At 34.6% G+C, this 21610-nt stretch overlaps 1 long non-coding RNA gene across 1 annotated transcript; it reads left to right on the forward strand.

The window, feature by feature from the left end:
- Positions 1-968: 968 nt before the first annotated feature.
- On the forward strand, positions 969-15345 carry LOC144291901 (uncharacterized). Its single transcript, XR_013359455.1, has 4 exons — positions 969-1117; positions 4178-4240; positions 4777-4921; positions 14728-15345. It is a non-coding gene; the product is annotated as an uncharacterized LOC144291901 (long non-coding RNA).
- Positions 15346-21610: the final 6265 nt, after the last annotated feature.

Below are 21610 nucleotides of genomic sequence, written 5' to 3' on the forward strand. Positions count from 1 at the left end.
GGTAAGGGGTGAATTTGCACCTTGTTTTGGAAAGCATAATTATTTATCCAGATAATTTACCTTCCTTTAATTCATGTATTGATTTATATCCTTTTTTCCATATTCATTGAAGTGAATTAAGGGAAATATGTATATACTTGTTGGTACTATATAATGGTTCTAATTGTTTAGGATATAGTTTATCACGATACTTCCAACTTATGTCCATGTCACCTGACCTTTATTTTCACCCTCTCCCTTTTCTTCCCTAATATTAAAACAGTAGCAGATTTATAATCCAAAAGCAATCTGATTTTGGACACCAAGAGCCATGTCACTAGTAAATAGGAGTTTTTGAGGGCTATGAGGGAATACGGAGATAAACTGGCTGATAAAACCTAGGACTTATTGGCCTCATGATACCATTCATACTGTGGAATCAGGCAAAGCCTTAGCCTGTGACCAACAGACACATTTTCATATGCAATTCATGAGCTATTTTCCTCTTTTATCCTTTTACTTTTCATCTAAGAAACTTTTCTGATTTTTGATAGCCCAAATATATACAAAAAATAAATTGTGTGATTTAGATTGATGTTTACCATAGATCGTATACCATTTAGATGCCATAGCTTCAGGAATGATGAACAATTTAAATACTTAACTGATGTCCTAGAAAGGAGAAAGGAAAGCCATTGTGCAGTGGCTGGGACACTCAGGTCACTCCCTGAGGAGTTAGGAAAGGCTGGAATGGCAAATAACCTGTTTTGCTGTGACTTCAAAACAAAACAAAACAAAACAAAAAAGCAAAAAAAAACCCTTATGTTTACTTCTTGTTCATGCTCCATATCCCATTAATAGGGATCATTAAACTGTTTTGCTCCACACAGGCTTTCAAGAACCCAAGCTAACAAAATCTCTATTGTTTCCTTCCCGCACCAGCTGAATTATGCAGCTGTTTTAGTCAGTCAATGAATCAGAGGGAAAAGATTAGGGGCTCATTAATCGGCTTTCCACTGCTTACATTCAGAGTAATATAGATGACCTTCTTTCATAGCCCTTTGGCCAGAGGTACACGTAGCCTCACATATATGGAGGGCAACTGAATAATGTGGAGAAATGACAAATGGAAGATTTGGTAAGTATTAATATCCTTCAATTCAATCTTTTAACTACTAAATTCCCTCTTTTTTTTTTTTCCTTTTCCTAACTCATAAAAAACATTTGACAATTTCACAAGCTATTTAGCTCTGAGATATTCTTCAATGTCTTTTATCCTACTTGGCCACATATTAAATAGCTTAGGAAAATACGCTCTCCTTGTAGATTAAATATCTTTCTCAGTGCATTACCTGAATGTAGAAATTGTTTGGATCAAAGCATGGCTACGGTTCCAACCAGTCATTGTATCCAGTGATGGAGTCAGATTATGATCTCTTAAAAAGGTCAGAAAGATATTTTAATTGGCTGACTCCACAGTCTAATAAAAAAATACCTCCACAGGATAGTAATAGAACAGGAAAAGAAAAACTGTAATAATCACATTAAAAAAAAAACCTGGAAAATGATAATAGCAATGACTATTGCTATTTAGTACTATTGAAGTAGAACTAAAATCCTGCTGGGTAGACATTGAAAGAGTCCCTTATTCATCCTTTCACTTCAAACTCTTGTTTTGCTCCCTGGAAGGAGCTCTCTTTCCAGCATGTAAATATTTGGGAGCCAAAGTACAATTGTTGGGAGGCCTGGGTGGCTCAGCAGTTGAGCATCTGCCTTCCACTCAGGGCGTGATCCTGGGGTCCCGGAATTGAGTCTCACATTGGGCTCCCTGCATGGAGCCTGCTTCTCCCTTTGCCTATGTCTCTGCCCCTCTCTCTCCATATCTCTCATGAATAAATAAATAAAATCTTAAAAAAAATAAGTACAATTGCTGCTTAAAAAAAAAAAAAGACTTTATTTATTTATTTGAGAGAGAGTTGGGGGAGGGCAGAGGGAGAAGCAGACGCCCTTCTGAGCAGAAGTCCCATCCCTGGGTCCTGGGATCATGACCTGAGCCAAAGGCAGATGCTTAACCTAGTGAGCCACCCACATATCCCCAAAGTTCAGTTTTGTCTTAAACACTAACGGTATCTTTTAGGTCTGGCTTTTGCCATTTTTGACAGAATATATTTCTCTAAAATTTAGTAAACATACACATATTTTTCAAGATATATTTGTTGAACTTTTGTCTGGTTTGTTATTTTCACATTCTACTTTCTAGTCTCTGTCCATCTTTCTTCTCACCTTAATATTGGATACCTTGAATGGATTGTCTTTGATCAGAAATTCACATTCATCTCTGCTCTGGGTCATTGAATTGAAATAATTCACTGGGGATCACACATTTATTTTCTTTTCCTATACCTGGTGCAATTTTATCATTTGAAAGATACTTAGGATTTACCATTCACATACTTTGCCAGTCTTATTTTTTGCTCTTTTGGGTGAGAAGCAGTTGGTGTTTTTAGCAATGAAAGGCTTTTTTTTTTTTTTTTTCCTGGAAACTCTATATTCATCTTCTATTTTGCTTTCAAGTTTTCATTTTTTCCCTGAGTTTTTCTCTTTCTTTTAATATCCTGGCAATATAGCCAATAAACATCAACATACATTAAAAAAATTCTATATTCTTACTTTTTCTCACAGGGATCTAGGTTCATTTAAGCAAGGTATTTTGCATCCATTTAATTTCAGTTGAACTTTTTTTTCAAAATATATAGCCACCATATATCATGGTTCATCCTCTTTCCAGCCTTTAATCAACTTTCTCATTTAATGCCACATGTTTTAGATATTTTTATATTTTTTTTCTAAAAGGATCATCTCATTTTTATCATGGCCATTTCTTTAGCAGTCAGTAATAGATAGGTCATACTGTAGTGACACAAATTATTAAGATCTCATCTGGAGTAACACATACAAAGTTAAATCTATGCTCAGATTCATATTCAGTGCAGTCCCATGGCAGTAGTCATGCTGCACATAATCACTCAAGAATGCAGATGAAGCTCAATATCCTGGAGCTAAAATATCTATTTGGAGCAAATGGACAAACGTTGCCAAGGCAAAGTAAGAGAGACCAGAGAGGCTTCTGACCAGCCTGAAGGGGACGCACATCACTTTCTCCCCCAGTGAGTGATGTGCTCTTGCCTACCTGTAAGTAAGGAAGGGTAAGAAACAGAATATTTAGTGACCTTTACCCTCTTTGCCACTTCTACAATGTGATAATTTATTCCTAAGCTATTTATTAAACATATATATCATCGACATCTAGATTTCGCATTGTGGTTAATAAAGAAGTCCTTGCAACTCCCTTGCACAAAATATTCTTAGGCCTCTCTTGAATTAAAATAGATGCATGAGCCAACGTTGAGTCTTAAACTGTGATTCTAATCTTCCTTTTTAACTATATTCTATTGATATCAAATCTTGTTTTTTATATAATCTTCGCCCTCCAAATACAACAGTTTCACTCACATGTAATTACTTTATTCATTCATTTTGATTCCCTTAAAACTACCTAGATCCTAGCATCTCAGTAGTGGCAAAACTTAGATCTTTGAATAAAAATGGGGGGAAAAAGAGTATCAACTAACATCTTTGAAATAGTACCTAAATTCTTTGAGTTTATATTCTATTGTATGATGTGGGATGCTACTCTGTGTTTTATGAAAGCATTTCTAAAGGCATTCATGTAAGAAGTTCTTAAGAACACTTGGTTTTTCTTTCATTCACTACTCCTATCTGGTGCTCTTTGTCCTATGGACAATAAAGTAGTCCAATTGCCAAAGAACTGAATTTCAAACCTGCCTATGGGTTCTATGTCCAAAATATGTTATCCCCTCTAATTCTTAATTTCTCATTGATCGAGAAAGTATAGCAGCATTCTCCATATTGTTTTCACAGACTTACTACAAGTTGAACTTTGCAACATGGTTTTTAAATTCTTAATGGGTAACATAAACATCATGTATTCTTTTAATTGATATCTATGCCATTGAAGGTTCATTTGGTCTAATAATTTCTTTAAAAATTTATACAGCCTTCTCAGGACAGATTTAACCATTCTTTTTCTTAAGCATTTATTAGTTGCAATGATTTTGCAGTTAAAAAAATAAAACAGTCTCACAGCTCTTTAGGTTTTTTTTGTCTCTGTTCCTAGACACCCATTAACCTTCCTGCAGGGGTTGGTGTGAAGCATGACTTTTGTCAAGCTCACTACTTGGTAAGTGCCCAATGCTATCTGTCAAACTAAATTAACACATTTATCCTTCTGGCCTGTTTACATTAATATCATTATCAAAAAATATCTGCTAAAAGGAAAATTTGTTAAACAAAGAAATTTTCCTCTAGTTCAAATGAGACTTTCATAAACCATGAATAATTTAGAATTATTGGGATTTTATAATAAAATGTTTTACTCTCTGTACCCTAAACCTAAAGTTCATGTCTGTTCAATAAAAACCAAAAAAAAGTATTACTCTGGTGAGTTATCCACATGATTTTAAAAGCTCCATTTCAATTTTTAAATCCATCTCCTTTCTCTTAGAGTAACTGTCTTTTCTGGGAGAAAAGTTGGTCTCAGTTCCTTCTGCAATGTTTTCGTCACTAATCTTACTGATAATGATTTTCAAGGCTTTTATGTTTCACTTATAATGGAAATAATATTAAAAATATGTTAAATAAAACCCACAACTGCTTTGTTTCAGAATTCTGAGTGGAAATATAAAAGTTATAGAATCATAATCTTTTAAAACTCAGGCCATGTTAAATATCATCCTGAACAACTCAGCACATTCTCAGTAATGAGAAGCCCGACACCAGGAGTACGTATGTGAAATTGCTGTGTCCACACTGCTTGAGAGTGTAAGAAATGGATCCAGAACTCCTGTTTCCTGACTTTCAGGTAAATTTGCACCACACTGCAGTAAGTTCGAATTTCTTTTTGGTACCTACGTGATAATGTTTAAGAAATAATATTTCAAAAGAACAAAATAGAGGCCCCTGGGTGGCTCAGCAGGTTAAGCATCTACCTTCATCTCAGGTCACAATCCTAGGGTTCTGGGATCAGCCCTGTATCCAGCAGGGAATCTGCTTCTCCCTTTCACTCTTACTTTCCCTCTGTGCACCTCTCTCTCTCTCTCTCTCTCTCTCTCTCTCAAATAAATAAAACCTTAAAAAATATATGACAAAAAAATCCAGGTGTGACTTTTATTTAGAGGGGATATAAATATATGTTTAAATCACACAAAATTCAACTAAATGAATAAAATGATAAGAAAGTTATTATTATTTTTAATAAACTTAAGGATTTGGGACATTTAGGTAATTTGGCAAATTCATAGTGGCTAAAGGATTCATAGCAAGTTAGGGAATGAGGAGAGAAATAAGGTTATTTTCATACATGGCATTTTCTACTGTATTAATAACTTAAGACTGGATTCTGAAGGTGTCAATATTCCCTTCTGGCTTGCTGTCTTCATACGTATGGCTTCTCAAGATTGAAATGAAGTCCCTTCATCTAATAATTAAAGACAGGATGAGATGCCTTTAAAATTATTGGATATAAATGTGGCTAGAGGTAGGGAGGGCAACAAAAAGACAAAACGGTTTAATAAAAAAAGGATATGGAGCACCTGAGTGGCTCAGTCAGGTAAGTGGCCTACTCAATTTCAGCTCAGGGCTGGATCAGGGTCCTAAGATGAAGCCCCATGGCCGCCTCCCCTCTCAGTAGGGACTCTGCTTCTCCACCCCCCTCTCTCTCCCTCTGGCCTTCTGCCCTGCTTTCTTTCTCTCTCAAACAAACAAACAAACAAATCAATTAATCAGTCTTTACAAAACAAAGAAAGGATGAAGTAACAGACCAGGGCAGAATGGACAAAAGAGATGGAGGAGTACTAAAACTAGGAAGCAGAATAGATGAGTTATGCTAATTAACCAGAGAGAGAGATGGAGAGAATAGTATATTTATAGAGATTCATGCTTAGGCAACAGGGCCAAGTGCGTCCCTATGATTGGGAACACAGGAGCAAAAAAAGTCCAGACAGGGACAAGAAGTTGTCTTGACAACTTGGCTTTGAGATACAAAAGGAAATCCAAGTAGTGTTTCTAAAGAACATTGATATTTAAATTTGAATTTAAAAAATATGTGTTTTGGAAATAAATTTATGCCAACGAATATATAGGTTTTAGATGAAGCCAAAGGTATACAGTGTTTAAGAACGCATATTGAGAGAAGAAAATAAAGCAGAGGACAAGATGCTAGTGGCGGTCGAGGAAACATAAAAGCAGCATAGACTGAACAGAGGTCAACCAGGAAATAGACAAAGGCAGAGTGGAGTTAGAGAACCCAAGTGAGGCAAGGAGTTGAAGTGCCTACTACTGCAGAGAAGTCAAAGATAAAAGAGATGAACCTGATAGGAGATCTCTGCTCAAGTAAGTAGAAAATTACTTACATGGAGGGATGATGTCATGCGGCAGTGAGCTGAGAAGGTGAAGATGACATACGGACTGGAGGAACATAGTTGGGTTTTTTGTTTTGTGTTTTTATAAAACAGGCTGTAAGAGTGAAAGAGAATGGGTAATACAAAAATGGACAAAGATGCTGATGGACTTTTTTTTTTAATTGCAGAATAACTGCAAAGATGATTGATCATGTTTTTAATATGTGTAACATCCAAATTACTCCTCTCCCCATCACCCTTTTCATCTCACATATTTTTTAGCAGAACAAGAGCCATTATGCTGAACTAAAAACTACCTGTGTTTCTTGATCCTCTCCTTCCAACCTGCTGAAATGGAAGCAACATATCTCTGTCTGCTGCAGGTACCTTTCCCTGGGTCCAGCATGCCATCTCTTTCCGCTACCTCATTCACACCTATCTTTCTGTCATCTCCTCCGGCTGGATTTTAGCCAACAATATTTATACATATTCTGGTAGCTCTCTTGTTAAAGAAAAAGTCTTCTCTTTTGATACCAATTCTCTCAAATTGCTGCTTTGCAGCACATATTTACATCTTATTTCTTTGAAGAGATCAGACCATTGAACACACTGATTTCATTTTCTTAAAGTCACTTTTAATTTGCACCATTCTGGCTTATACCCCCACTGAAACTGCTCTTTCAAAGTCAACTGTGATCTCTCTTTGCTAAATAAAAGGGAATTGTGTGTGTGTGTGTGTGGGGGGGGGGGTTGCCATCTTACTTTGTTTTTAAAAATAGATGAATACTTTTTCCTTCTTAATTATGCTTTAAGTTTCTGAACATAAATTTCAATTTGTTGTTTTTGTTGTTGCTGCTGTTCCATGTTACACGTGCCACTGTTCCACTTCTATGGTTGAACTCCACTTTCCCTGTCCTACTTCTGAATGTGTAAGTTCCACCGGCCTGGATCCCATGACCAGTCACCTTGTTCCTCTGTACTCTTTCTCTCCCTGGGCTTGCATTCTTTGACAAAGGCTTCTATCCAGCCTGTATAGAACCCAATACACTTAACTCCAGCCCCATGCCTACCAAATGCTGGTACCTCCTATTTTTCATCCTCCATCTTAGTCAGTGGCACCTTTCACCATTTAGTTATCCCGAAAATATTAGAACAGTTTCCTTTTCTCTTTTCTCAAAACTTAAAAACCGTTCATAGTTTATTCTTCCCTTCTGTAGAACATTGGGTCCTCTCTTGATTTTCACCACAACCTTTTAGAATAAGCCTGTATCTCTCACGTGGGCTAGTATCTTCATCTACTACTCAAACTTCTTAAATTCACCACCTTCTTGACCTTACTTTTTTTAAGGGTACAATTCAGTGATTTTTAGTATACTACCATAGTTCTGCAACCATCACCACGATTTTAGCACATTTTCATAACACCCAAAATAAACCCCATATACCAATTAGCAATCAGTCCCCATTCCTTCAACAAGACACAGCCATAGGCAGCCACTAATCTACCTTCTGTCTCTGTAAATTGAATCATCCAGTGTGTGGTCTTTTGTGGTTTCCTTCATTGGTGATATATTTTTTTCAGGATCATCCACGTTGAAGTATATATGAATATACTTGAATATACTGCTTCCTTGTGAAGCAGAAAAATATTCCACTTTACACATCTACTATATGCAAATGACATCAGTTATTTGGACATTTAGGTAAATTCCACTTTGGGAGTATTATAGATAAAGCTGCCATAAAGACTAGTTTATATGTTTGCATGTGGATACTTTTTAAAATTTCTCCTGTGTCTATGCTTAGCAGAGGAATTGCTTGCTGATCCATATGATAGCCTTCTCCTTGACTTTCTGAGGAACTGCCAAACTCTTTTTCAGAGTTGCTGCACATTTTACAATCCCCTCAGCATTGTATGAAAGTTCCAATATTTATATATCCTTGCCGACACATTACTGTATATCTTTTTGATTATAGGTATCTAGTGGATAAGAAAGGATATGTTATTATAAATTTATTTTATATCTCACTAGTGGATAGTGATATTGAACTTATTTTTGTGTCTTTACTAGATATACATATATATATATATATATACACACATATACATACATATGTATATATATAATCTTTGGAAGAATACCTATTCAAATTGTATGTTCACTTTTTAATTGGATTTTTTTTTATCATTTTTAATGTTGTACTACAAGAGCTCTTTAATCTAGATATGTCTTTTATCAGATAACTAATTTGTGATCATTAATTTCCATTTTAAGTGTTGTCTTTTTATTTTTTATGTTATTGATTACAACAAAACTTTTTAACTTTTCATGAATTACAATTTACCAATTATTGGGTCATTTGCACTTTTATCTAACATAAGCTCACACAAATTTATTTCTGTATTTCCTTGTAAGAGTTTTAGTTTTCCCTCTTAAATTTAGATCTATGAACCACTTTAATTTTTTATATTTGTAGTAAGGAAAGAATCCAAACCCATTCTTTTAATGTGGCTATACATTTGTCCCAGCACCATTTGTTGATAATTCTCTGCCCCATTACTTGTCTTGACATGCTGTAAAAAAAATCAATTGACCATAAATATAAGGTCTATTTCTGCTCCCTAAATTTTGTTTCATTGATCTACATGTTTGCTCTTTTGCCATTATCACACTGTCTTGATTATTAGATATTTTTAGTAAGTTTTGGAATCAGGAAATGTGAGTTCCCCAACTTTTTATTTTTCAAAATTGTTTTGACTATTATTGGTTCCATGAATTTTTGGACCAATTTATCAAATTCTTAAAAAAAAACAGTTGAGATATTGATTAAAATTCTGCTGAATCTGTATATAAACATGGACAGTTAATAAAATTAAGCTTTCTGATCCATGAGCATGAGATATCTTGTCCATTTATTATTTCCATTTTCTTAATTTCTTTCAACAACATTTTGGAGTTTTCAGTGTATAAATCTTGCACTCATTTTGTTAATTTTATTCCTAAGTATTTATATGCTATTATAAAAAGGAACGTTTTCTTAATTCAATTTTCTGATTTTTAATTGTTATTTTATAAAATATAATTAATTTTTATATTTATCTTCTACCTTGCTGAAATCATTAGTTCTTATAGTTTTTAAGTAAAATGCTTAGTTCTTTCATGTAAGATCATATTATCTACACAGAGAGATAATTGTATTGCTTCCTTCCCAATCTGGACTTTTTTAAGGTTGTTCTAGGGCTTACAATATACATCTGAACTTACCAGAATCTACTTTACAGCTATACTAACTTAATTCCAATGAAATAAGAGAATTGTTATTCCAATATAGCTCTATAAAACTTCTATCTTTTTTTGTGCTATTACTGTTAAACATATTGCATTTAGAGGTATTATAAACTCAATAGTAATTTTATAATTATCAGTGCATATAAAATTATATCTTTTTTTGGAGACTTTATTTGAGAGGGAGAAAGAACATGAGGAGGAGGGGGCGGGAAAGAAGGAGAGGGAGAGGGAGGGAATCTCAAGCAGACTCCCTGCTGAGGGAGAAGCTTGATCCTATGACCTTGAGATCATGACCTGAACCAAAATCAACAGGATAATGCTCAACTGATTGAGCCAACCAGGAACCACAAAATATCTTTTAAAGAAGGTGAGAAGAGAACAATATACTATAGTTCATTATGTTAATATTATTATTTTCCATTTCTTGTTCACATTCTTGTTTCCTGTCATTTTTAGAAACCATCTGTCCCATTTGCTTTTTTTTTTTTTTAAGAATTTATTTATTTATTCATGAGAGACACACAGAGAGAGTTAGAGACATAGACAGAGGGAGAAGCAGATTCCATGCAGGAAGCCCAGTGTGAGACTCCATCCCTGGACCCCGGGATCACACCCGGAGCCGAAAGCAGACATTTAACCACTGAGCCACCCAGGCATCCCTGTTGCCATTTCCTTATACTAATACAGCCTTTTTTTTAAATCTGTGCCCTTTGCACTATTATTGTCAAATATATTACAACTCTTTGTGTTCAACTTCTGTTTCCGCTTGTTTTGTCTGTTGTTATAGAGTTATCAGCCCTCTTTTAATTTCTCACCACCAAAATCTTTATTGTTTTTGACAGTGCTCTTTGGCTCAAATATCTCTACACTGTGTTCCAAATAAAACCAGTCCCTTTATGGAGAGCTCCTGGAGTGTCTGTTCTTATAACCTGCTCTTCCCTTAGGCAGAGCACCACTGCTCTATTGCTCGAGTATGGACAGATGCTTGCTATGATGAGATATGAGAAGAAGAAGTAGGTCATCCTAGTTTATGAGATGAGATATGCTTCTCATATCTACTCATGCTTGCTATGAGTAGATATGAGAAGAAGAAGTAGGTCATCCTAGTTTATCTCTCATGGTACAGATTCTTCATTTTATAAGCAAGGAGAGCCATGAAGTTTTGGACCACCATGCTTGGGTAGAAATTCCTCTTTGGAAATTGAAGGTGGGTAAAAGAAAGGAGCCCAGATTTTTTAGTTGTGCTTGCTTCAAGTAAAGCTTCTGTAACATGAATTGATTGTAAGGATAAAAAAATCTTGATACCCGGTCCCTCTCAGGGAGAAACCATACCCTAAACTTGGAATTTAGGCCATATCAACCAGGGGTTCCATCCCCCTAAATTAGAGTAAGTGTTGTGGGTCATTCCTCAAGTCCCACAGACTCTTTCACTCTTCCAACCAAGATGCATTTGCTTCCTCTACCAGGAATGTTCTTGCGCATTTCCATGTGGATAGTTTCTGCTCAACTCTCTGGATTCCATTTATCCATACTGATAGCTCCAGAACCTAGCATGGATTACATTAGGTTCTGAAAAGTTACACATTACATGAATGAATAAGTGCATAAAAATGGAGGAAATTCATAGAAAGGGCAGAAAAACATTGACAAATTCCTAGAGGTAAAAGAAGTGGTAGTTTTCTAAGATACATCTGATTTGCATATGGCCTCCTCCTCAAATGAAATACACTTTCTACAAAAGAGGCTTTCGTGGAAGCCCATACTTCATGGGAAGCAACAAGAAAATGCCTGGTATTTCATTTGTTACTTCCTGCCTATACTTTATAGTGCAAGTGCAAGGACTCTGTTTTCTGTCCGGATAGAAGGTTATCTGGCCTCAGCCATAGAAGAAATATGTACTGTGTCCAATATTATATTTTCATCTCACAAATTCTAAAATGCAGAAGGAATTTTGAGCTGAAAATGGGAAATTAAGGGAGAATTAAAAACAAACTATTGTTTCCTGAGCTTCAGTAACACATAAGTGGCTACATCTCAAGAAAATCTCTCTCTCTCTCTCTCAAAGAATATATTGTAGCCTATTTTTTAAAAATTATGTTTCAAATGATATTTCTTCAGTTTTACACATGAAGGAATTGGGGCTTAGCAAGACTATCTACTTCAAAAGGATTAAATAGCAGAGCTAAAGCTAATTCTTTAATAATATAGCATTTCTCAACAAAGCATTTTATTCACTCCTTAATTCATTTATTCATAAATACTCATGCATTAAACTTATTCTTTTATTTAAACATGATTTATTCATTACTTGGAATTATGCAATTGAATTAGGTTATGGTTTTCTAAACCTAGTGGGTTGTATATGAAATATTCCGTCATACTGATTCAGAAACCCTCTGGAATGGATTGAGAATCTGTATACTGGCAAGTTTACCTGCTGATTTTTATTTAGTCTACAACCTTATACAGACTAAGGGTTATGTTTGTGAAACACTTCACTGGACATATAAAGTTGGCTGAATTCCCATTTATAATCTTCTATTAGGAATAAGATATTTTCATGAAAAATATATGCCAAGAGTATAATTTATATATTAAAAATGTTACAGTTGAGGAAAAGGAAGAATAAATTTGTAACTTGGGTGAAAAATTAGCAATTTTCCTTTATAGGCTCACTTTGGGTTGAATGGCTGAATTTTGAAGGTATAATTCAGGCTTTTCTCATAATGGATTATTTATGAATATAGTTATGGAAGCAGTCAAATGGTATACACATATGTACAGTGTGTTGCAATGTGGAAGGGTTATGGGGTTCAGGGAAAGGATAGCAAAAAATCATGCTAGAAGTTTAGATTTGTGCCAGATAGGGCTTTGACTGTTGGCCAGGAGATCAGAATATGCAGCATGTACTGCAGACATAGGTGATTCTTTGGTCAAGGGCAAGACATTTTAACAATTTTATCCAAGGGAAAAGTAATCTTTTAGCCTTATATTTAGCAGATTACAAGAAAATATTCTAGAGGTCAGAAGCTGTGTAAGCTGACCATTTGGAGGGTCAGTTGTGAGTAAATGAGCTTTTGAACTAAGGCTTTTAAGGAGCAATTAAAGGCACAAACAGAGACCAGGAAAAAAAAAATCATAAAATGGTAAATTCCACATCACAAAGCAAAAACAGAAAAAAAATAGTAATATTTTCAGGAAAAAAAAACGCAAATTCTCCCTGTAATATTGGAAACTAATGAAAGAGAAATACAGGCTATAGGATTTTTTTGCAGTGCAGCATTCCTCAAGGAGATAAAACAATTATTACACATTATTGTCTCCCTTCTTTCAAATTCCACATCGATTTCTACATTATTTCTTTCAAGCTTCATAATGGAATTGAATGCCTACTGAACACTGGAAAATGAGGTTTGCTTATTTAAGAGCACCATGACTTTGAACATTTCAGATTTATTTCAATCACCATCATTTCGGCTCATATATAATGCTCAACTTCAACTGAAAACCACACACAAAAAATAACTTCTTCACAAGAAAGCTAAAGGCACTTATTATTTTTTTTAAACTGCAATAGCGTATGGCTATTTGGCTTTCATTTTATACTGCAATACAGTATTCAGAATTTATTTAAGCATACAAAGAAAACACATTCTTCATAAAAGACTCCCAAATCTTCACAGACTTCAATCCATTCTTTCCTTTGGTCAGCTGTAGAATCTCTTTCTTTACAGCTACTGTGCTGGGTTATAATTCTGTTCTATCATAGTTTTCTTGCTTTGTGATGCAATTTATGAGAGTAGTGGCATATTTTATTAGTGATTAGGAGAAGAAATGTCAGCCAGGTAGTGGGGGAATGGAGTAGAGGTAAGCAAGAGAGGTCTGTATATAGTCAGTAAGGTAAAGCATCATTCCATCATTAAAAATTTTGATATTTTTAATATGATGTATTTTCACAGAACAAAAGAGCAGGGGAACAATTATCTAATTGAGATGGTTTGAATTTTGCTGACTTTTTCTACTTGGAGTAAGTTGAAGATAAGCATAATATAATTCAGCTTTCTGAGTATCATTTAATTACATTGTCATCTGAATATCTCAGTATTTTAAAATGGCAAGTCAAGGTATAATTGCCTATTTTGCAAAGGGGAAAAACTGAGGCTCACAAAAGCTATGGCCCAAGAATAGGAACCAAAAACTGACCAACTGAGAGTTCCAATGAAGATTTTCCATTTCAAAATCTATTTCCTCTCTCTTTCAACTTCCCTCTTGTTGACTTTTCATTCTTATCCCTCTCCTGCCTGCTATATGTTTTCTTTTTCTTTAATTCACTCATCAAACATTAATTATTCTAGTCATTTTAACTTTCCTAGAGATTCAAAAGTGGATAAAACAATCTGTGACCTCACACTGCCGTGTATAACACGTAAAACAGATGTTGGAAGTTTTGTTGGATAACCTGTGATTTCCACCCCTGCTAAAAGTCAAGCAAAAATGGGGCACTTTACATTATCAGAAAGGAATTTCATAAGAACATGAAAGTTTTCTGAATCTTCTGTAGAAGAGACTGAGGAGAATATGTAAATGACACAGTTGTCATCTTTCCAGCCCCCCATTCCCCACTGGTTATATTTTCTTAAGTGTCTCCCTTGAACATTTCCCTAAGGAATCTAAACCCTCTCCCTTTTCTAAGCCTGTCACTTATTTTTTTTTTCTTAAACTGCATCTTTTCTCCTCTTATGTGCATATGATTGTATTTCTTTTCTTTTTTCCTAAACATCCACAGGGATGTCTATACATACAAGGATAAAAAGACTCTTCAGGTGCCAGTGGAGAAAGGAAAATAGTAATATTTACTTTTCCTCTCAAAATTGCCACACCGGAGTGTTATATATGGTACCAAGGGCTGAAGGCATAGCAGAAGCCCACACAGGAGAATTAGAATTGACCATTCTTACTTGCCTTCCTTCTGTCCCCAGGATGTCTAACGCGGAAATATTGCAGCCCATAAATCAACATATTCAGTATTGTAATGAAAATCCACATATAAAGCTATTTGTGAAGATTCTTTCTGCAGCAAGAAAATCCAAATAGATCATTTGTCAGCACCACATTACAACCAACCTAGCTAACTGGCCACTTCAGATAGTTCATGTTATATCATCTTTCAAAATAGAATGAAGTATGAACTTTGTTGTAATTTTTCTAAGCTATTTGCTTGGTTTCTGAAAGCAAAGGGCTAAAATAGCAAATGGTAATGGATTGTATTTTCAATTTGAGTCTATTGTAAATAGTAATAAAGTCTCTGGTTTTGTTGGCCGAATCACATGAAAATCATGGTTCTAGAGTTTAGAATGCAAAACTAATTGTTTCACCCTCAAGCTGGGAATATTTTAAAAAATAAAGATTATAATACCGGGATCAAATTATTACCTCCCCCCCTTGGTGTGGAAATTTTTTTTATTAAATTGGTAAGACTTTGTTTCCGTTGTATTCATAATGTTCTGTTATACATAACATTAAAATGTTCATTAAAATAAAAAAATTTGGATCTGTCATTTCTTCAATGTATGACTGGGCAAATCAGAAACTTAACTCTTAACGTCTTATCTATGAATGAAATAATAAAAGCAGGTTTATGATAAGCTTTTTAAGAGATAATAATATATGTAAAAGATCTTGCATAAAATCAAGTTTTATTATTGTTAACTTAATTAAACATGAAGGGAATTAGAGGGGATCCCTGGGTTGCTCAGTGGTTGGGCACCTGCCTTTGGCCCAGGGAGTGATCCTGGAGACCCGGGATCGAATCCCATGTCGGGCTCCCTGCATGGAGCCTGTTTCTCTCTCTGCCTATGTCTCTGCCTCTCTTTCTCTCTATGTCTATCATAAATAAATAAATAAATCTTAAAAAAAGAAGGGCATTAGAATGAGATTATTCTAAAAGCTTAGTAGCCTATAAAGGTAGACCACGATCTAAGCCTATAAATGCCTCAAGATTAAGAAATCACAACCTAAAGACATCTAATGACAAACAGTCAACCAAACCTTTCTGAATAAGGCTGATGTTTAAGCTATAGCCAATCAAGTAATTTCCTTGCTTTGCTTCTGCCTTTTCTCTATAAAACTCATCATCTCATCCTTCATCATTACTAACAGCTACTACAAAAATTTTCAATTATTTATAAAACTATTAACATGGAATACCGTATGACTAATGCTAATACATTAACCATGTGATACAAACCAAAAGTGTGTGAATAAAGAAGAGAAGGGACTATGTTAGAACTGGAAGAGATAGGAATAGTCTTATTGGTAGTGCTAGGAACATGCATTAAAGAAGGTTAAAACATTTCAGGGAAGAGCAACAGTAGGCAGCTGAGTGGAAACGTGATAGGTGTGCTGGGCAGGGGAATATCTAACAGATTAAATATGAGCAATAAAACTGATGAAAATTTGTGTTAAAGTGATATTAATCTCAGAGCTTTGTATGTGACAACTATTAGAAAAATGGCTCTCTGCTTTTGATGATGAAAATCATCACGTATTTGCATATTTATTTAGATTCATAATATTCTTTCAAACAGCTAATTACATTTAGTCTTCACAACACACCTGTGAGGTAAATATTATCATTACATTTATTTTACATATAGGAGTGATTCGCTCAACCTCATGATATCAGTAAGTGGTGAAAAGAGATGCACGTACCATGTATAAGAATGCCTGGGCAGGGAAGTAATACAAGCTGTAAACCAGTCATGCGTTGCTTGCCAAATCCCCTAACTTGGCTCAGCACTGTGTCAGCCTGGAGAAAGAGAACCTAACTGGGAATCTCATTTCCCCTCCAGATTCACCTTTCTACCCTTCCCCATCGTGTCTTCTGCCTTGGGCTTTCCTGCCCTCTGGCACCTAGTTGTGTTGGTCAGCAGGAATCACCAACGGAGATTAAAGTGAGGAAGGAAAGTATTGGAGCCTTTACTTTTCAGTCTTTCTCTCTCCAGCACCACTTGAGACTGGCTATTTTTCCAGCTCTCAATATGGACCACTTTGTCATCTATTTCACAGTTGTTCCCTCCCTTACTCAGTTAATGGAAGAGAAAGTAAAAAAAAACAAAAAACAAAAAACAGGGTATTCTACAGATCCTTGTAATTTCAAATATTTGTGTAAGATCTTTAATATCTTTAATTGCCCTAACTGGATTATGCTAAATTTTTTTCCTGCTGGGACCCTGACTGACATAAAGCCTACTTCTACTTTGCATAGAAAAGCAGTTTCCTAATTTATTTGCTTTGAACAGAGCCTTTTCTCTTACAAAAATGTACTATATGTGCTTTCATCTACTTAAGGTAAAACTAGAATTTAAACTTGTATCTTATCAGTAAACTAGAAGGAACTTGGCAGTATAATTTCTAATACTTCCTCTCTCATTGAGCTGCTAGATGAGGTTAGACCTTGCCCTTGACCAATTAACAACATCTTTTGGGGCTTGACCTCAGGAACTTGAGCTCAAGAACTGAGCTGAGATCAAGAGTGGGATGCCTGAAAAAAAAAAAAAAAAGAGTGGGATGCCTGGGTGGCTCAGCGGTTGGGTGTCTGCCTTTGGCTCAGGGCGTGATCTCTGTCTCTGGATCCAGTCCCACTCTGGCTCCCTGAGGGGAGCCTGCTTCTCCCTCTGCCCATGTCTTTGCATCTCTCTCTCTCTCTCTGTGTCTCTCATGAATTAAAAAAAAAAAAAAAGTCAGATACTTAACCAACTGAGCCACCCAGGTACCCCTAAAATAATATATTTTTAAGGTTCTTTCTTGGTATAAATATTTTTGTTTGTTGGTCTTCTACCTTTGTTTTGTTTTGATTTTAAGGTTCTATAAAAATTACACTAGGAAAAGGTTATCTTATCATAAATAATCATAGTATCATGAAAAGCTTAGATTTATTGAAATTAAACTTATATGGAGAGAGTAATATATTTTATTTAAAATATTTCTGGGATGTGTTTTAATTTATATTTCTAACTTTTATATGAGTTATGTATTTTAGTCATTAAAACCATTTTCTGAATATACACAAATATAACATTGAATACTACTGTAAGTATCTCCAAAGTATGTTTATCTTCTAAGTAATCAATAAGCTTTGTGAAAATTGTTACATTAATAACTCAAGGTAATTATGAAAATGGATTTAATATCATATATTTAAAATAAAATGCAATAGCAGCCCAGTGATTTCATCTTTTCCAGGTATATTTATACCTGTACAAAAAAATCAATCTGAACCATGAAAGCAATACTTCCCCTGTACATAATGTTTTCTTATCTACTGTATTTATATTTTATAGAAAATGTGTAATAAGTCTATTAAAATGCACAGAAATGAAGCCAAAACATCATGCATGTAATTAATCTACAAACTCTAAGCCAAAAAATATTGGGGATTATTTCCTTAATAAAGGGAAAAAAGAAGCATATCATTGATTTTTTGAGTGGAAAATTCATTTTAATCTAATGCCAAAAGTGTCAGGTTTATCACAGTATAACATAGCTTGTGTTTTTCATGGTCATCTAAATAAAATTCTTTATAAATTATCAAAATTCTTTCCTCTGCCCAATAGCCATCACTTCCATCTTCTACTGATTAAATTTCAAATGGTTCACACTTAACTCAGCCAGACACTAGGCAAGTCAAACAACTCTACCATCTGGCCTAGGCAAAAAAACTGAAAGAAAGCAGTGACATGCTGCAATTCAAACCAGAACACCACGCCTGTGATGGCTTCCAATGTGAACATTTCTTCTCCAAAATATAGTGAGGATTAAAAAAATAAAAAGTACTATTAAGGTTAAATATACTATAATGCACAAAATAGCATAACTAAGAAAACATTTTAAAAGAAATACATATTTTTATGATTACTGGAAAGGACTAAAAATCTTTTCCGTCTACTAGACTAACGATTTAAAAATAGTTACAAAGTAGAGTTAAAATAAAGAGAGAAGGGATCCCTGGGTGGCGCAGCGGTTTGGCACCTGCCTTTGGCCCAGGGCGCGATCCTGGAGACCCTGGATCGAATTCCACGTCGGGCTCCTGGTGCATGGAGCCTGCTTCTCCCTCTGCCTATGTCTCTGCCTCTCTCTCCCTCTCTGTGTGACTATCATAAATAAATAAAAATTAAAAAAAATTATATATAAAAAATAAATAAAGAGAGAAAAATTTAATATGACAATATGATCTTCTAGGTAATCTGACCGAATAGTCCACTGAAAAGAAGTAAAACTTCTGTGGGATACATATGTATATCTCATGTATAGATCCCACAACACAAAGTATGCTTTGAGGAATAAGAAGCAAGGACCCTGATCTAAATAATAGTAATTGAATATATGTCTACACACACACACACACACACACACACATACATTTATGATCTGAATTCTTAAATTGAATATTAATTATAATGAGAACTTAGAGAAGAAATGAAAGCAGATAAAGACAGCTTTCACTTTAGGACATTTACTGATTACATAGAGATTTATCTTTTGTTATCAGGAAACTCATTCTCAAAAATTACCCCAAAGAATAATTCCAGTAAAATTGAGTCCATAGTCAAAAATATCACAATTAAGACTCGGTATCATGAATGTAGGCTATCACTAACAATGGGAGAAAAAAATGTAAAAAGTCAAGGGGAGATACCAAGTTATAAAAATAAGTATACTTAATAAGAAGAAGAAATAAAAGGTCAATAAAAGGTCAATGAGAATAATGACTCCAGTATAGGTGGTTAAGTTGATTAGAGAAATAAAGTAACTGAACATATAAAAATTAAAACTATATAACAGAAGTTAAAATCTCAGTGGATTTGTTAGCAGAGATAATACAGAATTGAAGAATCACTCTTAAATATATAACATAAGTTGTTATGCAAAATGCAGTTAAGAGTAGAGATTAAAACAAATGAAACCAAAAGAAAAGAAAATATGGCAAAGATACATAGAATTTAGAATGGAAATATATGAAAAATTTTATCAGAATTTCAGGAAAGAAGAGCTAGGACACAAAAATATTTGAAAAAATAAAGACCAAGAACTCCAAAACTAGTAAAAGGAAACAATTCACAGAAGCTCAAAGAATCTCAAATGAGGTAAATAAAAGATAACTACTCCTCGGCATATCAAAGTGAAGCTGTAGTACACCCCAAACCAGAGAATCTCTTAAAAGTGGACAGAGGTAAAGAAAATATTGCCCTCAAAGCATTTCAACTAGATATATAGGTGACTTCTCAACGGTAACCATGGAAGTCAGAAATTTTTGGAATATCACAAATGTCCTGAAGAACATTATATTAAATCCACCTAAGAATGACTTCTATGAAAGTGAAAAAGTAGATGCCTAGCCATACAGACAATGAGATCTTTCTTGCTACAAATGGACCCTCCTAATAGGAACTTCCTTCCACAGGATGTACTTCTATCAGAATGAGTAGGATGAGAGTAGGACATCCATGATGCCATGCAGATAAAAAGCAAAGAACCTGTTACACAGGTCAGTAACTGAAACAAAAATTGTCTGGAGAAGCCAACATTAATTGTATCTTGTGGGAATTAAAAATACAAAGTTGCAATAATGGGTGATGATTTGAGAAAATTAGGGAAGAGTTTGGTTATGTACATTTTTAAAGATTTTATTATTTATTTAAGACAGAGAGCACAGAGGCAGAGAGAGAGAGGGAGAAGCAGGCTCCCCACTGAGCAGGGAACCCCATGCAGGGCTCAATCCCAGGACCCAGGACCAAATCAACTGAGGTATCTTACATTAACAAGTGAAGAAGAAAATTCTTATCATCATCTCAATAGATAAAGATATATTTTAAAAGTCAACTTTCTGTGATTAAACACTGTAGAAACGAGGAATGAAAGAGAACTTTCTTATTTCAATAAATACCTCCTATGAAAATCTCCTATAAAACTTTATACTTAATGGAACTGTCAGTAATGAGGGAGACCTGAGTTGAAGGCAGAGGCTTAACTGAGCCACTCAGGCACCCCTAGTTTGGTCATATTTAAAATACTCTAAATACTATTTGCGAGAAGAAAATACCAATTAACTTATTTAATAAGTGTTAAAATTGTGGAGGGAAAACTAAAGATAAATAAAATATGTACATTTGGTTGAATGCAGGGGGAAATGGAATTAGAACAAAAAATCACAACAGCAGAAAAAGAGTGAAAATGCATAAATGGGAAAGTGTAAAGGGCAAGGTTAATATCAAAAATAAATGTATATAAATCAATAATTGTAACAAATACAAATGAATAAGGTGCGTGAATTAAGGAGCACAAAGTTTTTCAGGATGAGCCCTTCAAAAAAATATCTATGTGTTATTCAAAAGAGACATATCTAAAACACAGAAAACAAATGCAGAAAGTAAAATGATGAACAAAGGTGGAAGGGTCTAATAGCATTACAATATGTATAATAACAACCAGTGCTTAATTTGAAAAACATTATGCCAATTATTATGAAAAGATGAACCAAATAAATTTCTAAATATATATTCACTTAAAATATGTTAAAATCAGATTCATTTTATAACTTTAAAAGTATTGACTTAGTAAAGTCTTCAAAAAGAAAACACCAAACCTAATTTTGCATATTTGTTTGTTTCACCAAAAACTGCTAACATGCATTCAAGGATTAAATAAATCCCATTTCCAATGGATTTGGGATTTCCACTCTGAAATACAGAAAATAAGAAATATTCTCCAACCGTATTTGTTGGATTAACACATTCTATATACTAAAACCCACAAGGGGATATCCCTGGGTGGCGCAGCGGTTTAGCGCCTGCCTTTGGCCCA

Source organism: Canis aureus, chromosome 20 (genome assembly GCF_053574225.1).
Source record: "Canis aureus isolate CA01 chromosome 20, VMU_Caureus_v.1.0, whole genome shotgun sequence".
Taxonomy (NCBI): Eukaryota; Metazoa; Chordata; class Mammalia; order Carnivora; family Canidae; genus Canis; species Canis aureus.